This window comes from Lissotriton vulgaris, chromosome 1_1 (genome assembly GCF_964263255.1).
Source record: "Lissotriton vulgaris chromosome 1_1, aLisVul1.2, whole genome shotgun sequence".
Classification (NCBI taxonomy): domain Eukaryota; kingdom Metazoa; phylum Chordata; class Amphibia; order Caudata; family Salamandridae; genus Lissotriton; species Lissotriton vulgaris.
In genome coordinates this window covers 467,309,523-467,334,385 of record NC_141685.1, presented here as the reverse complement: position 1 = coordinate 467,334,385, position 24,863 = coordinate 467,309,523, and the positions used below count along the sequence as shown (strand labels likewise).

At 46.1% G+C, this 24,863-nt stretch overlaps 1 protein-coding gene and 1 pseudogene across 1 annotated transcript in view; one reads left to right on the top strand and one right to left on the bottom strand.

Annotated features, from left to right (window-relative positions):
- Positions 1–24,863, top strand: part of DNAI4 (dynein axonemal intermediate chain 4) — a 641,148-nt gene that overhangs the window by 290,224 nt on the left and 326,061 nt on the right. The window lies entirely within an intron of this gene.
- LOC147747360 (ras-related protein Rab-22A pseudogene) lies at positions 4,049–4,649 on the bottom strand (annotated as a pseudogene).

Below are 24,863 nucleotides of genomic sequence, written 5' to 3'. Positions count from 1 at the left end.
CGGCCTCCTGGTAGGAGGTGGGGCTAGGATCGTCCATGGCAGGCACAGAGCCATCAGCCGCTTGGCAGGAGGTGAAGCCAGCATTGTATCAGGCAGGGCAGGCTATCAGCAACTACTCTCCCCCTACTCTCAACGCAAATGTCCCACTCATCCCACACTGACTCATCAGATCTCTGGAGCCACCCAGCTCCTGTCACACACACGCAAAACCAGCAGAAACCAGAAAGGGTTAGACAAGAAAATAGACACTTTCTAAAAGTGCTATTTTCAAACCCAGAGTCCAAAAACCATCCACACCAACGGATACGTAATTAAACCCCGAGTTCAGGGATACCAAACTCGACATTGCACCATGCTCCCCGAGCCAGCTAGGATTATAGCATTAATAATCCCGGCGGCCCATTCTAACTAATGGAGAGCAGGTTACCTCGCAATAGTGAAAAATGAAGATGGCTGTAATTCACTATTAGGATATGCCAACTTGGTCAGGCGTGTCCTACCTTATACTTACAATGCACCCTGCCCGTGGGCCTACCATAGGGGTGACTAACATGAAGTCAAGGGAAGGTTTAGGGACTGGCAAGTAGGTGTACTTGCGCAGTCAGCGTGACAGTACCAGACTGCACGTAGGTCTCGCAATGATCGACCCGTAGACATTCTTTTACGAGGCCGCTCTGGTGGGTGGCACAACACGTGCTGCAAGCCCACGAGCGGCATTTGTATTTACAAGCCCTGGCCCTCCTGGTGCACTAGACTAGGGACTGACAGTAATCCAAATAAGCCAACCATGGAATTCAATCGATACATCAATTTAACATAGGGAGCACTTGCACTGTGGCACTGATCAGCAGTGGCACAGTGCCCAAAGCATTATCCAGCAAAACATCGTACAACAGTGGAGGCAAACAGAAAAAATGGAGGAGAGACTCAAGCCAATGATGTCAGGTCTAACAGTAACCCAGCTCCCTGCAACCCCTGTGGTGTAGAGGGCTCTCCTACCTTTTAGCCTAAGGAGCAGATTACGACTTTGGTGGTGTTGGAGCAGATTAATACGTCACTGCCCCACACGGCCAAAGTTGACTGCTGGCCTCCCGCCCGCCAGATTAGGATTTTTCTCCTGGCCTGGCGGGCAGTTCTTTTGTATTGCCACTGGCATGCCTTTAAAAAAGGCTTTGCAATAGGAACGCCAAAGCAAGTTTCTGCATGGGTTGGACTATTTAGTCCATGCTGTGCAGGAATTATTCATCACATTTTGCATGGGTCCCATCATTCTATATTAAGTCACTGACTATGTAGTCTTCAATTTGGCCTTTTACAACAAATGCCCTATCTCTTACATATTAGAAAAAAACAAGTGTGGTGAAGGGAATTTTAGATGCACAAGGTATGGAGGGAACTTTTAGAAAAGAGAGAGCTAGAGAGAGGCTGCCTTACATAAGGGCCCACCCTCCCCAAATTGTCACTAAATTGTTTGTTGCTTTTCACAAAGGGCTCCTGCACTGGTGGAGTGATTGCAAGTGTCTTTATTCACGCATGCCAAAATTGTGTTTTGGCTAATGTATAGCCTTGATCAGGATATGGATCACCATTTTGTTTCACATTTTTATACTAGTTACAGCATTGTGTGTGCATGCTCAATAGACCTAAAGAAAATACTAAAGAGCAAGTGTAATTCTTGAAAGAAATAACACATTTAGTACAATAAAAGTAATTATTAGAAAGCGTGTTCATATTCTTATGAGAAATAAATTCATCAATACTTCATCTCTATTCATTCCCTCACTAGTGAGCAATTATTTGTATATCAGTTTTAATAATTGAACAATTAATGAGCTATAATGTTAGCGATTTCATAGTATAATTAATTAAATCCCATTTTGCCAGTCCAAAATGCAGCAAACTTTGTGACTATTACTCTTACGTCCATTCTGTAAGAAACATGATAAACAAAACAAACATTAAAAAATAATTAGATTCATTACTTTAAACAACAACTTTAGCGGTACAGCTGTGTTTATGTTCATAAATGTTCAAAGACCTCCTCATCTATATTTAAGCATCTTAGGTCTTTTGTGTCTAATTCCACAACATAATTTAATTCACAGTGTCTCGGGGCTCTTTCCCTGACTCCCCATTTTGTACAATGGAGAGATTTCTCAGGTGTGGAGGAGTGGGTGCAGGACCTTGCCGGCCGATTCACTGATGACACCAATGATGTCTTTTAACTTGTAATGGGTGATGTAATTTGTGAAGTCATAAGGAGTGCATGACAGGGCACACGTTATGATGAATTTTCTAAACTATAACTGGTGAATTTCAGTGCATTTTTCTGTTTTTAAATAAGTTCTTAACTCATTTGAAAATCCAACTTTAACATCACATTAACCTTTGTTTTTTTCAGTTTCAGTGACTTGTTTTTTTCACATAAGTTAAGATGTTATTATCAAAGCTAACTTCAACCAGAATTTGTTGGCAGCCATCTTGAGACTTGGCTTTGGCTGAGTCCCTAGAAAAATGTTAAAAAAAGAAAAAGGGGCTGGGTACCCTCATCCCTTAGCTCTGGTACAGGGCAAAAAAGCATTTATTTTTTAGATTTTCACAAAAAAACGGGGCAGATCCACTACTCTGGTGAATAAACAATAAATAAAAAAACAGGCTCCTGTGCTTGCTTTGAAATGAGCTCCTGGGAAGGCCTGGTCCCCCTTCCTAAGGCTCTTAGAGCCCTGGAGACCACCACCTGAGGCTTTATTTATGTAGTGGAGGGAGGCCATGTGAAGTCACCTCTTGGGCTTCCTCGAAGCCCCAGGGCCCACCACCTCCTCAGGGCTTTCATTTCCTCCCGGGCAGTACATTTAACAAATTATGGGGGGCCATATGGACCCCCCCTAGGCCTAGGGACCACCACTTTCCTGAGGCCTACACAATATATAATACTGGGAGGGTGGCCATGCAGCTCCCCTCCCGAGCCATAAACGGCACAGGGGACCACCACCTCCCGGAGCCAGCCCGTGTAACCAGAAGGAGGGAGGTCCGCATGCCATATATGTCCCTAGGGACCACCACCCCCCTGCTATGTCCTGTGGTGCCCACCCCTGGGACGTAGCTTTTTGCTCTGACTTTGCAGGAGCTTTGACAGCTCCCGCCAAGTCAGAGCAAACATGAACTCCACTCCCAGAAAACAGGAGCTGTGAAAGTGCTCCCGCTTGCTGGTAGCTGAGTTTTCAGCTGTTTGGGCAGGGACACAGAGGAAATGATTGCTCTCACAGACAGGGAGCTACATGTTTAGCAGTTCCCCTTCTGTGAGAGGAATGCTGGCTCCCGCTGGAGGCGGAGAGCCGACAGGGGCCACAGGGGCATTCAGGCTACCTCACGGTCCCCAGCAATGTGGACAGGATGCCCTGGGTGGGCTCTGGGGCAACCAGCAACTCAAGTCCAGGATCCTGGGGTACGGGATCCTCAGGGCTGAAATCAGCCTGGGGAGGGCGGGGGCACGCATGATGCACTCCTGCCCATATTTCTCAGCAAAAATCACCTTGAAGAAAATATCTGAAGCTGAGCATGTCTACATCACACCATTGTAAAACATTTGTTACAAATATAAAGCTCATAACATTAAAATGTAGCTCACATGAACCTAATGCCTAAACTATGTCAGTTGCCAAATATTTCCAAAGTGCTTGGGTTCCCTTTTACAGTTTATAAAACCTTTGTCTTTATTATAACAACTAGTTAATGTATTTTCTAAAGTTGCCGAAGGATTCTAGGAGCTCAATAAACATCTCCTTGCAAAGTAAATCAGTAAAAAATGGCTTCCCTTTAAAGGCGAATGCCTCTTACTTTGTGGATGCAAAAATATCTAAACCTTAGCAAAAGGGTAGGTAGAAGATGAATGTAGAAACCGAACTCCAGTTTGTTTTGTTTTAGTGTACTCCTAGTTATTTGCTTCCTGGTCATTCAGGGAGAGGCAAGGATGGACTGGGTGTCTGAATCCAAACCTAAAACCTCCGGACCACCTACTTCACAAGCAGTCTCAATGTTTCAGTATTGGTCAAGAGCAGCCACGTCTGATTTCAGATGTCCGCTTTCTAAGATTAAAGCCTTTGCCACTAGCGACGTTGGCATCACTTGATGGAAGTCTTCGACTAATTTCTATAAATAGTTCACTTATGTTTAATGCCATTTTTGACACTCGTTTCCACAAACACTGCTTGGATAGAATCTGCATAGTCTTTAGCATCTCTTTCCAAGACCTCTCTGGTGTCATTAAGATCACACTTGTCTCCTGCAATGGCTACAACAATGTTGGGCGGGCATGCTGGTGCAGTACTTTTACCCAGTTCTTTACCATCAAGAATGTTTCTTCATTTGTGGTGTCATATACAATGATCCCTGCTGCAGAACCAATATAGGACATTGAAGCTAGTGCATGGAACCGTTCCTGCCCCGCAGTATGCCAAATTAGAAACATGAATTTAATTCTGGTACTATACTGTCTTAGCCATAAATGATGCCCCTATAGTTGGATTGATGTTAGTGTCAAAGCTGTCTTCCACAAAACATCATACTAGTCTTGATTTACCAAATCTTAAGTCTCCCAGCAAGCAGTCCTTCAGCTCGTGCAGGGCCATGGTAGGTGGTAGGCTCCCCTCTGTTCCCTGCTGGCTGCCTTCCAGTTCACTTTCACACATATCCTGACATCTGCAGCCATGATGGAAGAAGGCTGTGCAATCCACATCAAGTGAAGCCCTCCCCCATTCAATTGTGGGGCAAAACTGTGGACCCTACGTTGATAAATGACCAAGTGCAGTTTCATTCTGACCCTGATGCTCATTTAACAAAAATTAAACCTCAACAGGAAGCACTTAGAAATGTAAGCATAACAGGGGATCGAGTCGAAGCTCCACTTCTGTAAAGTACAAATTATCCTACCTTCTGTGGCTTAGCAAAGGCACAGCAAGTGTGTTTTATCTATATTTCCACTCAGAAAAACCATCTGAAATCCTGGATGGAGGTGAATGTGTCGTTAATGTAACAGGATATCAAACTGAAGAGGAATGATTTGATTAAGGAAATCAGAGGCCAGAATCAAGTCAACAAATTTAAACAAAAGTTTTACCTTTGACACCATTGATCATACAGTCTTAGTTTTGAGCAACAGAGTCCCTTTTATTAACTCTGTTATTTTTATTGCTTTTTTGTTTTCTTTATTCCATTTTTTGATTAGGTTGGGCTTGTTGACACTCTATATACATGTGCAAAATGTAATGATAATGAATGTCAAGGTGTCCCATGTATATAGAGTGTTAACAAGCCCAACCTTGTTTAAATTCGTTAATTATCAGAGCACAATCTCTTCTGTAATGACTGTGATGAGAGGGTTCTTTCTGGTGGGAACAGAGTCCATGGTTCTCCCTTTTAAATACCCTAAGTATGCAAATACCCAAAATCCATAGCAGCACTCACACGCCCACTCACAGACACACATAGGCACTCACACAACCCACTTACAGACCCACTCACACATTTGTGCACACACTAATAGTCCCAATCAGAAACTTATGTTAAAATTCACAGACCAACTCAGAGACACATGCATCCACCTACAGACCAACTAAGAGTTACGCACCAAGTCACAAACCCAGTCAGGCACTCACACACCCACTCACACAGTCATGTACACACCCATACAGTCACTCACACACCCACTCACAGACCCATACAGCCACTCACACCCACAAATTCACTCCCACACTGACTCACAGAACTATACAGCCACTCACACACCCATTCTCTGTTACAGTTAGGTGACTATGCCAATGTCAGTGTTAGCAGAGCTAACTATAACCTGCGCCACCAGCATGCACTGCTTATGACTCACATGTTACATCACTCATGACATATTCTAATACATCACTGATGACATCTTAAATGACATCACTGATGACATCACTGAAGACATTATCCAATGAGTGTGTTAGTTTGTTTCATAGTTTACATAGTGGCGGGTAGCTATCATATTACTTTTCTATCTAAGTTTGTACCACCTGTGTTTAGCTAATGGGTGTAAGTGTTTATGAAAGATATGTGCTTCTAATGCATTATAGGTTTGTAGAGGTAGTGAACACTGTTGGAAAATGGCCCTCTCTGAAGTGTCTCCCCAAAGGCGTTTCCTCCTCCTCTTTTTGCTAAATTCTTTTTGTTAGCTTTAGGACTCTGAACATGTTTCCACTGTCAACCAATGCTAAAGTGCATGTGCTCTCTTCTCTAAACATGGTATAAATGATTTACACCAGTTTGGCACATGTAATTTATCTGTAAGCCCCTAGTACACTCTGGACCTTTAAATTAAATGTTACTAGTGGGCCTACAGCACTTATTGTGCCACCCACATGAGTAGCCTTTCAAACCTGTCCTATGCCTGCTATTGCTGGGCCTGTATGTGCAGTTTAATGCCACTACAACTTGACATTGAGAACTACATACCAAGCCTTAAACTCCTCTTTTATTACACATATGTCACCCCTAAGGTAGGGCCTAGGAAGACCATAGGGCAGGGTGCTGTGTACGTGACAAATAGCTAAATTAAATTTTCACTACTTTTAAACCTGCTCCTCTTATAGGTTACCATTGGGAATCCTTAATACTGTAAGTCCTGATCAGAAAGGAGTAGCTTTATCATGTTTTATATCTTTGAAATTATAATGATAAATCATCTTTAATGGTAAAGTTGGATTTAACATGACTATTTTAGAAATGATACTTTAGAAAGTGGGCATTTCTCTGCTCTTACTGCTCTGTGTGCCTACAGCCTGTCTCCAATACATGTCTGGGGTGAGGGACACCTACACTTTGTGCATTCCCTCTAGACAGCTACAAACACAGGAACGATAGGTGTGACATTTTGATAGCTCTTTCTTGGCAGGAATAGAGGGGGGAGCTTACACATACACCTGAATAGGCAGTGTCCGGTTTCACACATAAAAGGCTGATTACCGTCGACTGAAAGACTGGAGTCAGGACTGGAAGAAAGTAGCTATGTGCACTTCACGGACCCTTCTTTGATTCAGCCCCACTTCAAAGACACAACTGTGTTTTAGTACTGAGCCGCTGACCCTACCAAGACAATACACTGCTGGACAGGTGTAGAATTCTGCCAGGAGTAAAGACCTCTGTGCTACAAGGATTGCCACTCTGCTTGACTGCTGTTTTGGAAGAGCTGCTTTTCTTAATTGCTGTGCTACCCTGCTACCTGCTGATATCTGTCCTGCTGAGGACAACGACTGGGCCCGACTCACTTGAACCCAGAGTGACTCCAAGACCTTGCTGGATTGCCCCCTGTTCTTAAGTCTCAAGGTCATCAAATACGTCCTTCAACCCTGCCACTTTACCTGGACTCTGACATCTGTGAGTCCTGCCCTGTCAAATGGTGCCAATCCAGCCATGGGCCCTTTAAAGTGAGCTTCTACTATGCAGTGATGACTTTATGCTGATCGGAACTGATGCACTGCCCTTCGAAGTAGGAGCTGATCACCAACATCGCTTCAACGGACTACGTGGCCCGATGACGAACGACGCATCGCCTCATCATAAAGGGCAGGGGTGTGGAATTTAATAAAATATCCACTTGTCCATGGGAGAGGTAGCTTCATAAATCTACTTGTCCTGTAACAAAATCCACTTGTCCCTTTAGTGCCATGTAGTGCACCGTCAAATAATGGCAACACTCTAAATAGCCTCTCTGGTTATGTCAGGCTCATGAAGGATTTGAATACTAGTGATTTCCTTATTTTTCCTCTTTTCTGCTGATCTACCCATTCATCCTTTCATTCACCCACTGATATCTAGTACCTTTATATTGGCATCCATTCATTCGTTAATCAGCCTTTCACCATTCTGTTTGTCCATCCATCCGCCCGCCCATCCATATCCAAACCTACCCCTCCATCCCCAAAACATATCCATCCATCCATGCATCTTAGCCATCCATTCATCCTTTCGCTCATCCTTTCGCTCATCCATCCTTCTGCTCATCCATCAATTTACCCTTTCACTTATCCATCCTTTTGCTTACTAATCTATACACCCTGCAACCCCTCTATTTTTTCACCCTTGCCTTCTTCAACACATCCATCGTCCATCCACTCATTCATCCATGTAGAAAGCCACACTTACTCTCACTTCATCTATCCACCCTTTCACCCAAACATCCCTCCATCTTTGCACTCACTCACCCTTACACGTTAATTATGGGCCTTTGTCTGCCAAGCTGCAGACAAAAGAGGCCCATCAAGAGCCCCACCCCGCTGTAGCTGCTAAAGCAAGGGGTTCACGATGTCCCTGGCCAAACCTATCCGTCCAGCTCAAATTCTATCATTCAAACTCATCGATCCCTTCTTCCTTCCTTTTACTCATCCATCCATTCATCCTTTCGCTCACCCATCCATCCACTTTCACCCCCTCCATCCACCCTTTCATTCATATCCATCCACCCTTTCACTCATCCCTCCATCCATCCATCCTTTTGTTCTTCCTTCTTTCACTGAGAAGTAAAACAAGAAGTTTTTCCCTATGGGAGATATTATTTCCTGCTCCTAAATCAGGACTCAAACTAACAAACACAATTCACAGCATTCATTTTGGCTTACAACTTGTTGAATGGGAGAACACTACCAGAAAGGAACACAAACAATCTATTAAAAAAGTATACAATTTATTGTGAATAAAAATACATAGATATCAATGAATAATCAATTTAAAAACATGAAATACACAGATAAAAAACACAAATAAAACCACCTAATGTGGAAGTGGAGAAAATTATCAAAAAGACACTAGTATCTGTCTTCGTTATATCATTTCGGACTCTCGTTTGGTCATCGTAAAGTCAGGATCTAATGGTCGTATTTTATTTGTGCACTAGGTTTGATACTATTCTGTGGAGAATACATATAGAGACTGTCCTGAGGAAGGAAGCCATTATCAATTTAAGCTTCCGAAACGCGTCGACGCAATTTGTCAAGTCATATTCGGCGTTGCCAACAAAAGTACTTGGTGTAAAGGAATATTATTCCTCCATTGTTGCCAAACGAGAGTCCGAAATGCCTAGCGCTGCTGCCGGTTGAGTAATTAGCGGTTTGCGGTGACATGCCCTTATGGGAGCCAGCAGGTGTCCTAGGCAGGTAGGATGATTTGCACCGCGAAGGCTAAGAATTGCCGCAAGGAAGCCTGTCCAGTCAGTCACTTCCAGAAGCCACAGATTTAAAAAGAAGAAAGAGGATCCTCGATAGTTTTAGAAGGTTCCCTTACACATTAGAAGGTATAATGGCGTCTTCTTGCCAATGTCTCTCGGTCAGGTAGTTTGCTCTGGAAAAATGAGTCAGAGTCCGTCCTCACGCTGTAGTTGCTTCAGCAGTAGATGCAACCGGCAGCAGCGCTAGGCAATCGAGTCTCTGATTCGTGCGCTTAAATGAACAAGGGTACTCAAGATATGAAATCCATGTCCTGAGGATGGTCTCTCACACGAAAGAATAGAGACCGAAACGTCGACTGTGGCTTCATCTACCATTGAATGTTTAAATAATTCTGTGATAGGCTTCCTTATGGCAATTCTTAGCCTTCGCGGTGCAAATCATCCTACCTGCCCAGGACACCTGCTGGCTCCCATAAGCGAACTCTCCCGATGTTGCAAGGCGCTTGACTAATACAGAAATTGGACAAACTGTCTAGACCTTGAAAATACAAAACCGATACTGCACAAATAGTGTGAGTATACTTTCTATGTTTTTCTGTAAGTCCTGACGAAAGCTCCATAGACCCCTAGGGCCCAAGGAGCTGAAACATGTCGACGATTTTTCAACAACTTTAATACTTATAGACCTAGTAACTCGGTCTACATTAAGTACCATGCTTTTTTAAAACTAAGTGGAAACACACCCCTTAATAAATCCTCGGGGTCACTTTCCCCTTTTTTAAATCAATTTATGCACATCACTTTTCCTTTTTTCTTTTTCTTCCTTTTTTTGCACTGTGTAAGTGGGGAAACCCTCATATCTCTGGACACTGCACCAAATAACCCAGAGGTGCCTCTGGTTGAGGCTGGCAGTTCACGCACAGAAGATATCCCTATGATAACTGCCATAACTACAATGCGGGGCGGATGAAACATATATACCGCACTCCAAATTGCATTGAGTTTTTTGAGGGTACTCTTCATCCTTAAACCTAAGGTTGTAAGGCGTAACAAGTGTCCTTTTTCATTTTTGATAAACCTCGTCCCATAGGGGCACGTCACCGCAAACCGCTAATTACTCAACTGGCAGCAGCGCTAAGCAATCGAGTCTCTAACCCGTGCGCTTATATGAACAAGGGTACTCAAGATATGAAATCCATGTCCTGAGGATGGACTCTCACACGAAAGAATAGAGACCGAAATGTCGACTGTGGCTTTATCTACCATTGAATGTTTAATTAATTCTGTGATAGGTAGAAAAGCTTGAGCAATTGATGTAGTAAGGGCTGTGTAGACTAATGTATTTTCCGTTCTGCGTCATTGCTGTTCATTTTGTACCCAACATTTTAACTTGATTTGATAAAAGATTAAATACTTTTTTAAATATACACCCGTCTTTCAATCCCTTTTTGCTCTCTCCTTTTTCTGATCACTAACAAGTGACAGTCTTGAATATACATCTAACTCTGTTGTTGCATAACCAGCATTAGTGGACTCAAATCACTAAGCCCACACAATTTCATTCCTTAAGTGATTCCAAAATTCTTGTTTTACTAAAATCCCTTGAAGGTATCGTCACCCTATCATACTTTTTGCCCAAACCCTCAAGGGTATACTGGGTTGCCCACTATTAACTCTCTGAATTGAAAGAGGGGCTTTGGATTGATGGAGTTTGGTCAGGTGGGCTCCCGGTTCCTAAGACTGAAATGGTGCAGTGAATATAAGCCCCCCCCTGTGTGACTAGAGTAGCGACTCATTAGACATTGCGGAGCTGGTATTGAGGTGTGAGGCTTTGACTTTTGGGCCTCACATGTTATCTGTGGCCTGACGGCTTTAATGAGGGCTGGTATTGGGGCGGTAGAACATTCACTGCCTGGCATACAGTACTGAAGTGGGGGCTGAAAACCTTGGCCCCTCCACAAGAGGCCATTGTGTACTGGTGGCACGACTGGTGAGACAGTGACGCCACATGCTGGAAGCTGGTGTGGCTGACCTAAAAATGTGTCTGCACACTGTCACGAACGGAGTGGTCCAATTGCAGTAACATTCTCTTGGGGGCAGTGACACTGATGCGGCGATTATATGAGTACTTTGCGCTAGCTTGGCCGCTTTCTTCAGCGAGTTGAGGTGGTCCCTACGGAGCTGCCCTCTGCCTTCAACCAGTGGATTATCTGGCGCTACGCAGCCATGGCAACAGGGAGGGGGGAAGCTCCCAGGGCTAAGCTTAGAAACAGTTGGCAAAATTTGCTTGGTCAAAAACAGGAGAAAAAGGCGAATCGCCTAGCTTAGAGAAGGAAGGGGGGGCATCTGCCCCTACACAAGGCCCGGAGCCAACTCTTCATGATGTCATGGCAGCAATTGGTGGAGTGCTTGCTTCAGTAAACCCGGTCACCGTGGAGGTCTCTACTCAGAGCTGACTTCAGGAAAATGGATGAGAAAGTCAAGGAACTCACAATAGTTACTAGAGCCCTGCAGACGGATACATCGGACCTTCAAATGCAAATGCTGGAAATGCAGAAGAAGCAGGAGAGAATATCGCAACAGCTTGATGATTACGAAGGGCGGGCTTGTCGCAATAACATTAGCATTTTAGGAGTTCCGGAGAGAACGGAGGGGCTAGCTGCTGACCTATATGTGGAGGATCTCATTACAAAACACTTAAGACTCTGTACAGCTATTTCTCTATTGAAAGAGCCCACAGGGTACCGGGTGGTAGACCAAAACCAGGCGCACATCCGAGGCCCCTTATCGCCTGGGTATTCAACTATCGAGATAGGGACATAATCCTGCAGACTGCATGATCCAATCCTCCCTTGAAGATAGATAACTATGAGGTTATTTCCGGATTTCACGGCCAAGTTTCAAGCTCAGTGCCGTAACTTCCAGGTGGTGAAGAAGGAACTGAGATATCGGGAGGTGAAATATGAGATGCTATTCCCTGACCGGGTACGAGTGGGGTCAGAACGCAAGTCGTGGATCTTTGACTCACCAGAGGCAGTCTGGGATTGGATGGAGGGCTGGAGCACGATGGGAAGCCAAAGAAGAGATCGCCCTGGTAGACCGGCCAGCAAAGGGGTGTCCACATGGAGGTGGCGAACAATGGTTCAGCTGAGGAAGACAGTCAGCTGAAGTCGCAGGACTGATGGCCTTGGATACAAGAATGGAGAGCACAAATTCAGCTGAAAGCGCAAGTAGGGGGATTCGGAGGGGGTTGTAAATGCCCATTGTTAGGAGACTGTCTTACACTTGGGGACTTAATGATATGATACAGCCTGATGGGTTTCACTGATGTGATATGAAAAGGTTTAGATGCCGTTAAGTATGGATGGCTAAACTATAAGTCAATTGTGATGTGTACCTACGGGAGGGAGGGTCAGTTCACCCCGTGTATCTTGAACATTTCGCGGGGGAAGAGAGGCACTCTGCCATGCTTGGGTGTGGGTAGTTCTAAATCCACGGGCAGGGGGGCAGGGAGGGGTGTTGGGAAGGGGGTTAGGGGCGGGGGGGGGGTTTTGTAGTTCCTTATTGTTTTCAAAGTGGTTGCGAGGTCCTGCAATACGAGATGGACAGGCCGACAAGCATACGCTTTTGCGATGAGTTAAAATGTAAATGTACTGTTTTGCTATGCATTGATTTCCATGTTTGTTTTGAACGTGACAGACAAAGGGGTGCGAGTATTGCTTTTATTTGCAGGTTGCGTCATGAAGTATTTGCCGTATTGTTGCCCAATCAGGCTGTAGATACTACCGTGCTATGGGATGGGGGTTCACAAGGAATTAGTGCTCTCTGTCCTTTCTTGGAACGTCAATGAACTGGGTGACAAAATAAAGAGAGGTATTGTCCAACAGCATCTGAAGAGACAGTCCCCAGATCTTGTTCTACTGCAGGAAACTCACTTGGTAGGTAACAAAAGTAAGGCTCTTAGTAGATGGGGATCCAGGCTCTTGGTGCATGCCGACTATACCACTGGGTCTAGGGGTACGTGTATTCTGCTCAAAAAAGGCACACCATTGATTGTACACAAAATGTGGACAGACCCGCGGGGATGGTTTGCTGTGGCTGAAGCCCAATGGGAGGGGAGGGCTCTTAATGTAGTTTCTGTTTACCTGCCACTGGCACTGTATAGGGATGCCTTAGCGGATCTAAGCCAATTATTGATACAAAAGGGGATGAAGGACGGAGCGTTTGAGCAAATCAAACACTCACCCCCAGTCAACTGATCTGGGTTTAATCGATCACCATTCTTTAGCTCACTCAGCCACCCCAGTTCAGACATGGCCATATGCAAATCAGTCTGACCCTGTGCCTTATGGGAACAGTCCAGCCCGAACTGCCAAGCCATGTCTTCCCTGGACCGGAAACAAGCATCCTGGGACCGGTTTCGGATTCATAATCCTCATCAGCCAGGCTATCCTGAATCCAGTGGCCAAGGAGCAAGGGATCAGACCAGACTTCTTGATGGTACATTGATACTGGGCAGTGATTACAATATGACTATGGATGATACGTTGACAGATACCCGCAGAGACAGGGGGCCAGACCAAACAAACTTATGGCGGAATTCACTGCGGCATTGGGCCTCACAGATGTGGGGTGGGAGCTAAAAACAGCGGAATCCAAATATACATACTTTTCCAGTGTACTCGGTAGTCTATCTCGAATTTATTACTTCTCAACATATAGGGCCTCAGTAGGTAATTTTCGACACCCTCAGACGTTACCCAGAGGTATCTCAGATCACTCCCCTGTGGGGATTGAGTTTACTCACGGGGAACGACAGCTGCGAAGTACTATTGTTATTAACCCATGGCTGTTGAAAATACCGGATATTGAGGAGGAGCTCTGTGTGCAAACTGGTAACTTTCTTGCAGAAAATCTAGGATCTGTAGATTCGACACAAACTATATGGGAAGCATATAAGGTGGTCTTAAAAGGATATGCCCTGTCACTGAAAACAAAGTATGTTGCCAGAAGACGCGGGATTTTGGTTTAATTAGAGGAGGAACTTCATGGACTTGGGGCAATCCACGCCCATAATCCCTCAGAAGATACACTACATAGTTTGATATTGAAGCAAGATGAGTACAGGCTCAAGGCACGTGAACACATGATGGCCAAGCAGAGTTCCACCCAGCATAGGTTGTATGAGCTGGGTGGTAGGGCAGGGAAGACACTAGCCTGGTTGGAAAGGAGGGAACAGGGTACGAGGTGGGTGCCTCGGCTAACATTGCCTAGCAGAGAGGTCCTCCATCGCCCCAAGGATATCACAGAGGCATTTGCAGACTACTTGGAAAGAGTATATTCTACCTCCACTACGTATACAGCGGAGGACTCGCACCAGCTTCTAGTGGATAGTGATGTGCCAACTCTCTCGGAGCTGGACAGAGATGTATTGGATGAAGATCTGACAAGTGAGGAAATCCAGAAAGCCATTGGCCACATTAAGTCCGGGAAGGCGATGGGGACGAATGGCACCCCCATTGAGTTCCTCAAGGTCGTGGCCTCTGAGGTTGTCCCACATTTGCGAGCAATGTACTAGGAAAGCTGTGAGAGGGGAGTTCTGCCAGCAGACTAACGTCTTGCTAGTATTGTTATTCACAAAGCGGGAAAGCGGGTAGATGACTGTAGCTCATATAGGCCAATCTCATTGATACATGTAGAGGCAAAGATCCTGGCAAAAGTTCTTGCCTTGTGACTTGGAACAGTTATTTCCTCCCTGGTGCACCCAGATCAATCTGGCTTCATGCCTGGGAGAAACACGGCTCTTAACATACGCCGGCTGCATAACGTAATGGCGGGAAGGGACTTTTTGAGAGAAGATGCAGCTATATTGTCCCTGGATGCCTCCATGGCATTCGATTCGATCGAATGGCCTTATCTTTTTGAAGTTTTCGTGAGAGTTGGGTTGGGCCCTAAATTTATAAGATGGGTGAAGCTGCTGTATACTGACATCCAGGGGCAGGGGAGAGTTAACAATTATACGTCACGAACGTTCACGCTTAGGCGAAGCACCAGACAGGGGTTCCCATTGTCCCCGATGTTGTTTTCCTTTATGCTGCAGCCCCTGGCGGCCTGGATCCGTCGTGACGTTATGGTGCGGGTTTTCAGATGGTCATTGGAGTGGGAGGACAGAATATCTCTATACGCCGATGACATATTGCTATACCTTGCCTCCCCATACAAGTCTATCCACACGGTTCTTAATATTTTTACAAACTTTGTGAAGTACTCGGGATATGCAATTAACTGGGGTAAATCTGTGCTATTTGTGTTATATGGACCGACTACCCATCTCCCTAGAGCAGGGGTCTCCAAACCAGTCCTGGAGGGCCGGATCCATGCCAGATTTTTAAAATAACTACATGTATCTCAATGGGGATATCCCAAAAATCTGGCATGGATCCGGCCCTCCAGGACCGGTTTGGAGACCCCTGCTTTATAACATCAGACCCGGCTCTCTTTTACAGCCACAATTTGGCGCCCCCGTTGACTAGATTGCGACAGATGTTAAGCACTGGAGGTCGCTGTCACTGTCTTTGGTGGGCCGCGCTACTCTTTTTAAAATGTTGGCACTCCCACGATTTTTGTATATTCTCCAGATCTGCCTGCACCGGATTCCAGATGCGTACTTTGTAGCATTTGAAGGGGAGATACGTACACTGTTATGGGATGGTAAGGCCCCTAGGATTGCTTTTCAGAAACTTACGAAGGGGTTGTACGATGGGGGGATAGTGTTGCCCAACATCAGGTTGTACTACTGGGCCTCTCAGTTGGTGGCTGTAAAGTATTGGATGTATGCCCTATCAACGGACCTGGCCTACATCTTAGATAGGTACCAGATGGATCGCTTAGGCTATCTGGGTGCTCTGTATGCCAGCACCAAGAAGCAAAGTTATATTGGCCCAACACTGCACACAGTGCAAATTTGGCGGCTGGTTAACTCGCGGCTGGGCTGGCGTCCTTACTAAGGCAACACCACTATGGTACACTCAGAAATTAGGCATGTTGTGCTATCAACCAGAATTTGATAGGTGGGATGTAATAGGCATCTCGACAGTGAAAGATTTGGTTATAAAAGGAGCAATACTCAAATTTGAAGATCTCCAAAGGAGCTATCATTTGGCCCTGGGGGAGGTTTTTAGATACCTGCAAATCAGGCATGCCTTACGGGCGGCCTACCCGAGCTGCGAGGACAGACCGGACTCGTCGCCTCTGAAGGATCGTTTGCTAAATGTGCCACTGCAGTCTAAGGCGATCTCCTTGACCTATAAAAAATTTAGTAATTTGCCGGATACCTTCGGAAAGCTCAAGGAGCAATGGGAGAGAGACCTAGGACCGATCGACGAGGATGATTGGCGACTGGCTCTTATGTCACCTAGAGTGGCGGCCATCACTCTTAGATTCAGACTAATACAACTCAGGATTCTGCACCGCTCCTATCTGATGGGGATAACGCTGGCCAAAATATGGTCTAGGCAAGATGACTTATGTTTGAAGGGTTGCAGGCAGCCAGCTACTTTCTATCATACACTGTGGGAATGCCCGCTGGTGCTGGATCTCTGGGAGACGGCCACGACTCATATGAAGTCTGCATTGGGGAAGGCAGTGAACCTGATGCCCCGCCTGGGTTTGCTCAACATATGGGAGGATACAGACCTGACTGAAATTGAACAACAATTGGTGACGCTGGGATACACATTAGTGAAGAGGAAACTGGTAGCAGAGAAAGAAGTCTTTATAACCAGAGGATGCCTGAGGAAATGGGATACAAAATGGCTGATGTGACTGTTTAATATGTCTGTTTTCTCAACCTCTGTAACATGTACAGTGCTGAATGCAACTTGTGAATACCATATGTAATTGCTGTTTACCTGTCTGCCATGAACCTTTGTCAATAAAAACATTGAGAAAAAAAAGAGGTGGGGGGCATGTGGCCCCCCTCCCTGTGCCTTATTATGCCATGAGGAACCTATCCCCCAGGGTCGTATTTTTTTTCCAGCCTAGTTGGACCACGTAGGCTCCCCTCGCTATGCCTGAAAAAGGTTAGGGGATCCCATCTCCCAGGGCCATGTTTTTTTTAAAGGAGAGGGGTACCATCCGGCCCCCCATCCCCAAGCCTTATTATGCCCTGAGGACCCCACTCCCAGAGCTGTATGTGTGTGTGTATACATATATGTGTGTGTATGTATGTGTGTGTGTGTGTGTGTGTGTGTGTGTGTGTGTATATATATATATATATATATAATATATATATATATATATATATATATATATATATATATATATTCACTGAAAAAACATAGGTTCAGCGACGTTATAGTTAGAAATTAGCTTTTAAAAAATCATAGAAATTCCCTGAAAAAAACCATAGGTTTCTTGGACGTTATACTTAGTTGGAGATTTCACTTGTACAAAACCATAGAAATTCAGCCGTTATAGTTAGTAGACCTAACTGTAGCTCACGCCCCCGCAATGCACTGCTGATGACATCACACATTACGTCACTCATGACATGCTCAGTGACATCACTGACGACATCACTGATGACATCTCAAATGACATAATCCACACGATCATCCGATGCACCTCCTCATACCCTAATAAAACCTTTCATACACCCACTCTAAAATACAGACCACCAATATTGAAACCATAGACAGACCAATAGCGGTTAGTACATACCTGCTCAGTGATTCATACGTCTATACACACATCCACCCACTAACCCATACAGTCACTCATACACATAGTCATTCATCTATACAGCCACTGATATAGCCACTCATACACCCATATAGACACTCACACACTGCCACTCACCCAAAGAGTTACTCATATACCTAGTCAGTCATGCAAAGAAACTATCACACACCCATTTCCTTGCTTATACAATCATACACACACCACTGCAGTTATTTATACAAATACTAACACATACTCTCTTAAACAATAACTCATAGAAACACACACTCATCCATACAGATACTCTTGCAATGACTCACTCTCACATATAGTCATTTCTATACTCCAACACTCACATTTACTGCTTTAAAACATATGTAGTTACGCACAAATACACCACTGAGATATCCATTCACTCACCAACACACCCATACACACACTCACCCACCCATACAGCTGTTTCCATATGCACTCTTGAACCTATACACCCAGTGAAACAAGCACGCACAGAGTCACATACTCCCACCCACTCACAGAGACACTCAGGCACCCATACAGATACTCAGGCAACCAATAAATAACCCATATAGACACTCATGTAGCTACTCAGCAAGCCATGCAGCCACTTACACACCAACTAAAAGACTAATAAAGATATTCACACAGTTTAGTCTCTAACCCATGCATTCAGTAAGACACATTTAATCACTCACTTATACAGTCAGCCACACACCTACTAAATCATCCATTTAGACACTCATACTTCATTACACCTTGGCATATATATATATATAAAACATATTTTTATACTTTACAGAAATACACATTCACACGATGATGTCATTAGTGATGTCATCAGTGATGTCATTTGAGATGTCATCAGTGATGTCATCAGTGATGTCACTGATCATGTCATGAGTGATGTAAAATCTCCAACTAACTATAACGTGCCTGAAACCTATGTTTTTTTCAGTGAATTTCTAAGGTTTTTTTAAATACTAATTTCTAACTATGCCTACAAAGGTAGGACATATGAAGAAAGAGGAAGAAAAGCGCAGAAATAAGCAAGACAAATGCAGAAAGAGGCAAAAGAAGTCCAGTAAGATGAAGAAAAAGAAAAGTGCCCAATGAAGAAGAGATGTGCAGAAAGAACCAACAGAGGTGCAGAAAGTCCTCCTGTGCCCCCAACTTTTTGCTGACAGGTACTGGTGGTAACTGACTCTGACTAACCAGGCCTAGAGCCAGTGCTATGCATAAAGACACTTAGAATACAGTGACAACACCTACATACACTAGCTAACACTATACGTTGGGGTACCCCTGTGATTAGCATGACCTCCTCTGTATTTGCCATGAGTTAATTCCTGGGTCATTGCTTGAGTACATGAGTAGTGACTGGATGATTAGAGTGCTACAAGGAGAGTGCATGGTGATTGTCACGAAGCCGAGCTCCCTGACCTGGATGAGCTCCCTGATTCGGACGGACGGGGTGTCCTTGCTAACGCTTCTTCCTTTCCACCCCGTCCGCAGGATCCTTTGGACGTTTCCTGGATTTCCCCGGCTCTGCCTCAGGGACGTGCACCTCTGTATCCAGCCTCTATGACGCTAGGGGCAGGTTCGACAGCGATCGCCCAATCAGGTGAGATGACGTCACCTGACACTGACCAATCAGAGGAGCTGGGGGCGTTTAAGGAAGCCCCGTTTTGGACTGTCGGCGCGGAACCTTCAGAACGCCAGCCGAAGCACGAGGAGGACGCCACGGAAGAAGACGGAGGAACTGTCGTGGAACCGCTGCTAGGACCCCTGGAGCTGAGTGACGACAAGCCAGGAGGCCAACGATACCACGAGCCGCCCCGCCACACTTCCAGGGGAGAAGTGTGGCTCCACAAGGTACGGGCCGTTTTCAAGGGTTGTTCAAATCACGGGGTGGGACAGGGTAGCCTGAGGGTGGTCACTATCGTCGTATCTTGCCGGCCGCCTACACTCCCTGACTGATAGGTTTGGTGGTAGCACCCTGGTGAACCCTCACTACCCTACCCCCCTCTCATCTGTTGTATAAATCGAGCCCAGCCCTAACGTGGCTGTTTTTCTTTTCCTTTTCTCCGAGTGCATCTCCAGCCCTGTGGTCAGTTCCCGCTCCCTCAAGACTGGAACCGAAGACCTCGGAAGCTTCCCCAACGGAGAGGACCCTCGTGTATTGTTTATGTTCCACCAGGACGCTGTTCTCTAAAGTCTTTTGAACCTACCTCGGAGTTGTCAAACCGAATAAAAATAGTTAAAGACAGACTCATACTCGTGGCGAATCTCATTCTCCCGACCCCGTTCCCCACAAGTGGTGCCGTGACTCGGATCAACCAGTGAACCACGCCATCCGATACAGAATGGAGGAACTTTTGACCCAAATGGAAGCAGACCGAACTGCGTTTTCTCAAGCCATACAAACGCAGTCCGATAGCATTCTAAAGTTGGCGGAGGGACAAACACAACTGATGACTGTAATAGGACAGGGAAGGGCTACAGCTCCACCACCGGGCACTGTTGTTCCGTTTCAGAAATTTAGCCCAGGTGAAGACTCCCTTGCTTTCTTTTTGAACTTTGAAAGAGCGGCGAGAGCTAGTTCCTGGCCTGGCGATAGGTGGCCCTTCTATTTGGCGCCGTTGCTCACCGGAGAGGCCCAGGCAGCTTATCAGACAGTAAACCGGGATGGAACAACTGCGTATGCGGTTGTGAAACAGTACATCCTCGATAGGTTGGGGGTAGATGAGGAAACCCATCGCCTACGGTTTCGGCAAGAGAAAGGGTCACCCGGGGATTTACCCAAAACCTTGTTTTTCAAACTAAAGGAGTCTGCGGACTTATGGTTAAAGCCCCATGAAGGAAACATCGACGCCATTATGAATAAAGTATATCTTGAACAGTTCATCGAAGCCCTTCCCTATAGTACCCAGAGGTGGCTTAAGCAACATGCGGGGTTAACCTTGGAACATGCTATCGAAATGGCTACTTGTTATGCCCGGGCTCAGGGTAAGCCGTATATGAAGGAACCCGAAAAAAACACTAAAATCATACCACCTGTTAAAAATGAGAAAAGGTTCCAAAAACCTGTTCCCGAACCTCCGAAAGTCCGTTTCCAACGACCCGAACTTCCCAATTCAGGGCCTCAATGCTATGACTGTGGTGAATGGGGGCATATTGCTCGGTTTTGTCGGAAAAAAAAAGAAAGAGAAGACGAACCTATGGACGTGAGCTATGCCCCAAGGTCTATCCTATATGCACAAGAAACCGGAACCACCTTCTATGTACGTGTCTCTTTGAACGGTACTAGTATAAGAGCATTGCTAGATTCCGGTTGCAAACATTCAGTAATAAGGGAAGAGCTGGTAGACCGCAACTCTCTCATTCCAGGGAAACGGGTCAGTATCCGTTGTGTCCATGGGGACGTTAAGGACTATCCTATAGCTAAAATCACACTCACACACCTTCAGGGAAGAATATGGAAGTTGTTGTGGGAGTTATGGCTGGGTTACCTGAACCCATAATCATAGGGACTGATAATCCTTCATTTAGTACTTTGCTATTGGATACCCTACAGCACCTGTCCCTTCCCCATGATACCTTGTTAGCCGCAGAACCATGGGCCAGGGATACCCATTTCAGGACTGCCCAATTGAATGATGCAAGTCTCACCAACGCATGGCAGGTTGCACGAAACGGACAGGATCCGACCACTAGGACCTATCCCACTTTTCTTGAAAAAAATGGTTTGCTTTATAGACTCGCCAAGGCTGACGCTGAACCCCAACTGCTGGTCCCGAATGACTTTCGTGAGCAAATATTGTTCTTTGGTCATGCCCATTTGTTAGCTGGCCATTCCGGGGTAGAAAAAACGAGTCAATCTATATTGCGACACTTTTTCTGGCCCGGTATTTACGCCCAAGTACAGAAATATTGTCAGGAGTGTAGAATATGCCAGAAACTGAACCCCTACACTCCACCTCCTGCCCCTTTGGTACCCATGCCTATTATAGGGGTCCCATTTGATCGTATTGGAATGGACCTAATCGGGCCTTTACCAAAATCATCCCGAGGACATCAATACGCCTTGGTTTTGGTTGATTACGCCACGCGATATCCCGAGGCCTTTCCTCTCAAATCAGCCACTTCAGTAGCAATAGCCCAGAGGCTAGTTGAAGTGTTCTCCCGCATGGGTTTTCCAAAAGAGATCGTTACCGATCAGGGCACCCCTTTTGTTTCCCGTTTGATGCAACAAGTATGCAAACAACTAAATATCAAACACATCAAGACTTCTGTATATCACCCACAAACAGATGGTTTGGTTGAGTGCTACAACGGCTCCCTTAAGCTAACCCTAAAAAAATTGTTGTCGGGTGATGGAAAGAACTGGGATCAGTTATTACCCTTGGCCCTCTTTGTACTTCGTAGCCAGAAACAATCCAGTGTAGGGACCTCCCCATTTGAATTGCTGTTCGGGAGACCCCCTAGTACAGTCCTCGAGATCACGAAGGATAGCTGGGAAACTGAGGGAGCACAAGAAGCTGAAGCCCTGTTGCATTATACCAGACAACTCCAGAGTAGGCTACATAAACTCAGAACACTTGCTCACGAGCATTTAGCGGTAGCTCAAACCAAACAGAAAACCCTGTATGACCGTGGTACAAAGTGGAGGGTGTTGGATGTAGATGACTGGGTTCTAATTCTATTACCCTCTTCTACGCATAAAATGAGGAAGGAGTGGCAGGGACCCTTCAAAATCCTGAAGAAAATAGGACGTACCACGTATCTGGTGCAGTTAGGAAGAGGCAAAACCCAAATGTATCATATTAACATCCTAAAAAAATGGTTAGGTCCACCCCCCCAGACAGTCAACGTGGTGTCTCCTGTACTCAATACAGAGCATACAGTCAGTGCTGCTCCTGTGAATCCTGACTTATCATCGAGCCAGCAACAAGAAGTTAGGAAACTACTCTTATCACATTCAGCAGTCTTCTTGGATCAACCGGGCCGTACCCACTTGGCGGAACACAGCATACCTACCCTCCCAAATACAGTGGTAAAACAGAAGCCCTACCGAATCCCCGAGGCAAGACGCTCGGCTTTCCAAGCCGAGGTAGACAACATGCTGAAGTCCGGGATCATAGTCCCTTCCCACAGCAACTGGTGCTCGCCGGTGGTATTGGTACCGAAGCCTGATGGTAGCATCCGCTTCTGCATTGACTTCAGGGCCGTTAACCGGGTGTCTAAACAAGACGCATACCCTCTACCTAGGGTCGATGAGTTACTGGAACGCCTTGGGGAGGCTCGGTATATCACCACCATAGATCTCACCAAGGGGTATTGGCAGATTCCCCTTGCTCCCAAAGACATGGAAAAGACAGCATTTTCAACCCCATCTGGTCATTACCACTTCACAGTACTCCCCTTTGGTTTGCATGGGGCGCCAGCTACATTTCAGAGGGTCATGGATACACTGCTGGCACCTCACCTACAATACGCGTCTGCCTACCTGGACGATATTGTAGTGTTTAGCAAAACCTGGGATGACCATTTACATCACCTTGAAAACATACTGACCAGTCTAAGGGAAGCCAATCTCCACATTAATGCGAAGAAGTCCCGATTTGCTTTCCAGCAGGTCAAATACCTTGGGTATCTTTTGGGGGATGGACAAATTAAGCCTCAGACTGAGAAACTGGAAGCAATCAAAGCTTTACCTTACCCCTGTTCAAAAAAAGAACTCAGGGCCTTCTTGGGATTGGTGGGTTATTACCGCCGATTCATTGCTCAGTTTGCTAGCCTGGCCGCTCCTCTCACAGACCTCCTTGGGAAGAACATCAAATCTGCTGCACTCCCCACACCCTCTCTAGCACAGTCGTCGGCTTTCCAAGCCTTGAAGGACGCTTTGACTTCCTCATCGGTCCTCATTTCCCCTGATTTCCTTAAGCCGTTCATCCTCCAGACGGACGCTTCTGGGGTTGGCATTGGTGCGGTCCTTTCCCAGGAAGATGAGAATGGGGCTGAAAGACCTATGCTCTTTATCAGTCGCAAGCTGTTTCCTAGGGAGCAGGCGTATTCGACGATTGAGAAGGAGTGCCTGGCTGTCCGTTGGGGTGTAAAAAAACGGAGGTACTATCTTGAGGGGAGGCCGTTTGTGTTGTACACGGACCATGCTCCCTTGACTTGGCTTCAGCGTAACAGGGGGAACAATGATCGCATTCTGCGTTGGTTTTTGGCCCTGCAGCCCTTCCAGATCGAGGTCCGTCATCGAAAGGGTTCCTTGCAGGGGAATGTTGACTTTCTGTCCCGCTATCCGATTCCCCCCGATCGGGTCAATCCTGGGGGTGGGATGTGTCACGAAGCCGAGTTCCCTGACCTGGATGAGCTCCCTGATTCGGACGGACGGGGTGTCCTTGCTAACGCTTCTTCCTTTCCACCCCGTCCGCAGGATCCTTTGGACGTTTCCTGGATTTCCCCGGCTCTGCCTCAGGGACGTGCACCTCTGTATCCAGCCTCTATGACGCTAGGGGCAGGTTCGACAGCGATCGCCCAATCAGGTGAGAAGACGTCACCTGACACTGACCAATCAGAGGAGCTGGGGGCGTTTAAGGAAGCCCCGTTTTGGACTGTCGGCGCGGAACCTTCGGAACGCCAGCCGAAGCACGAGGAGGACGCCACGGAAGAAGACGGAGGAACTGTCGTGGAACCGCTGCTAGGACCCCTGGAGCTGAGTGACGACAAGCCAGGAGGCGAACGATACCACGAGCCGCCCCGCCACACTTCCAGGGGAGAAGTGTGGCTCCACAAGGTACGGGCCGTTTTCAAGGGTTGTTCAAATCACGGGGTGGGATAGGGTAGCCTGAGGGTGGTCACTATCGTCGTATATTGCCGGCCGCCTACACTCCCTGACTGATAGGTTTGGTGGTAGCACCCTGGT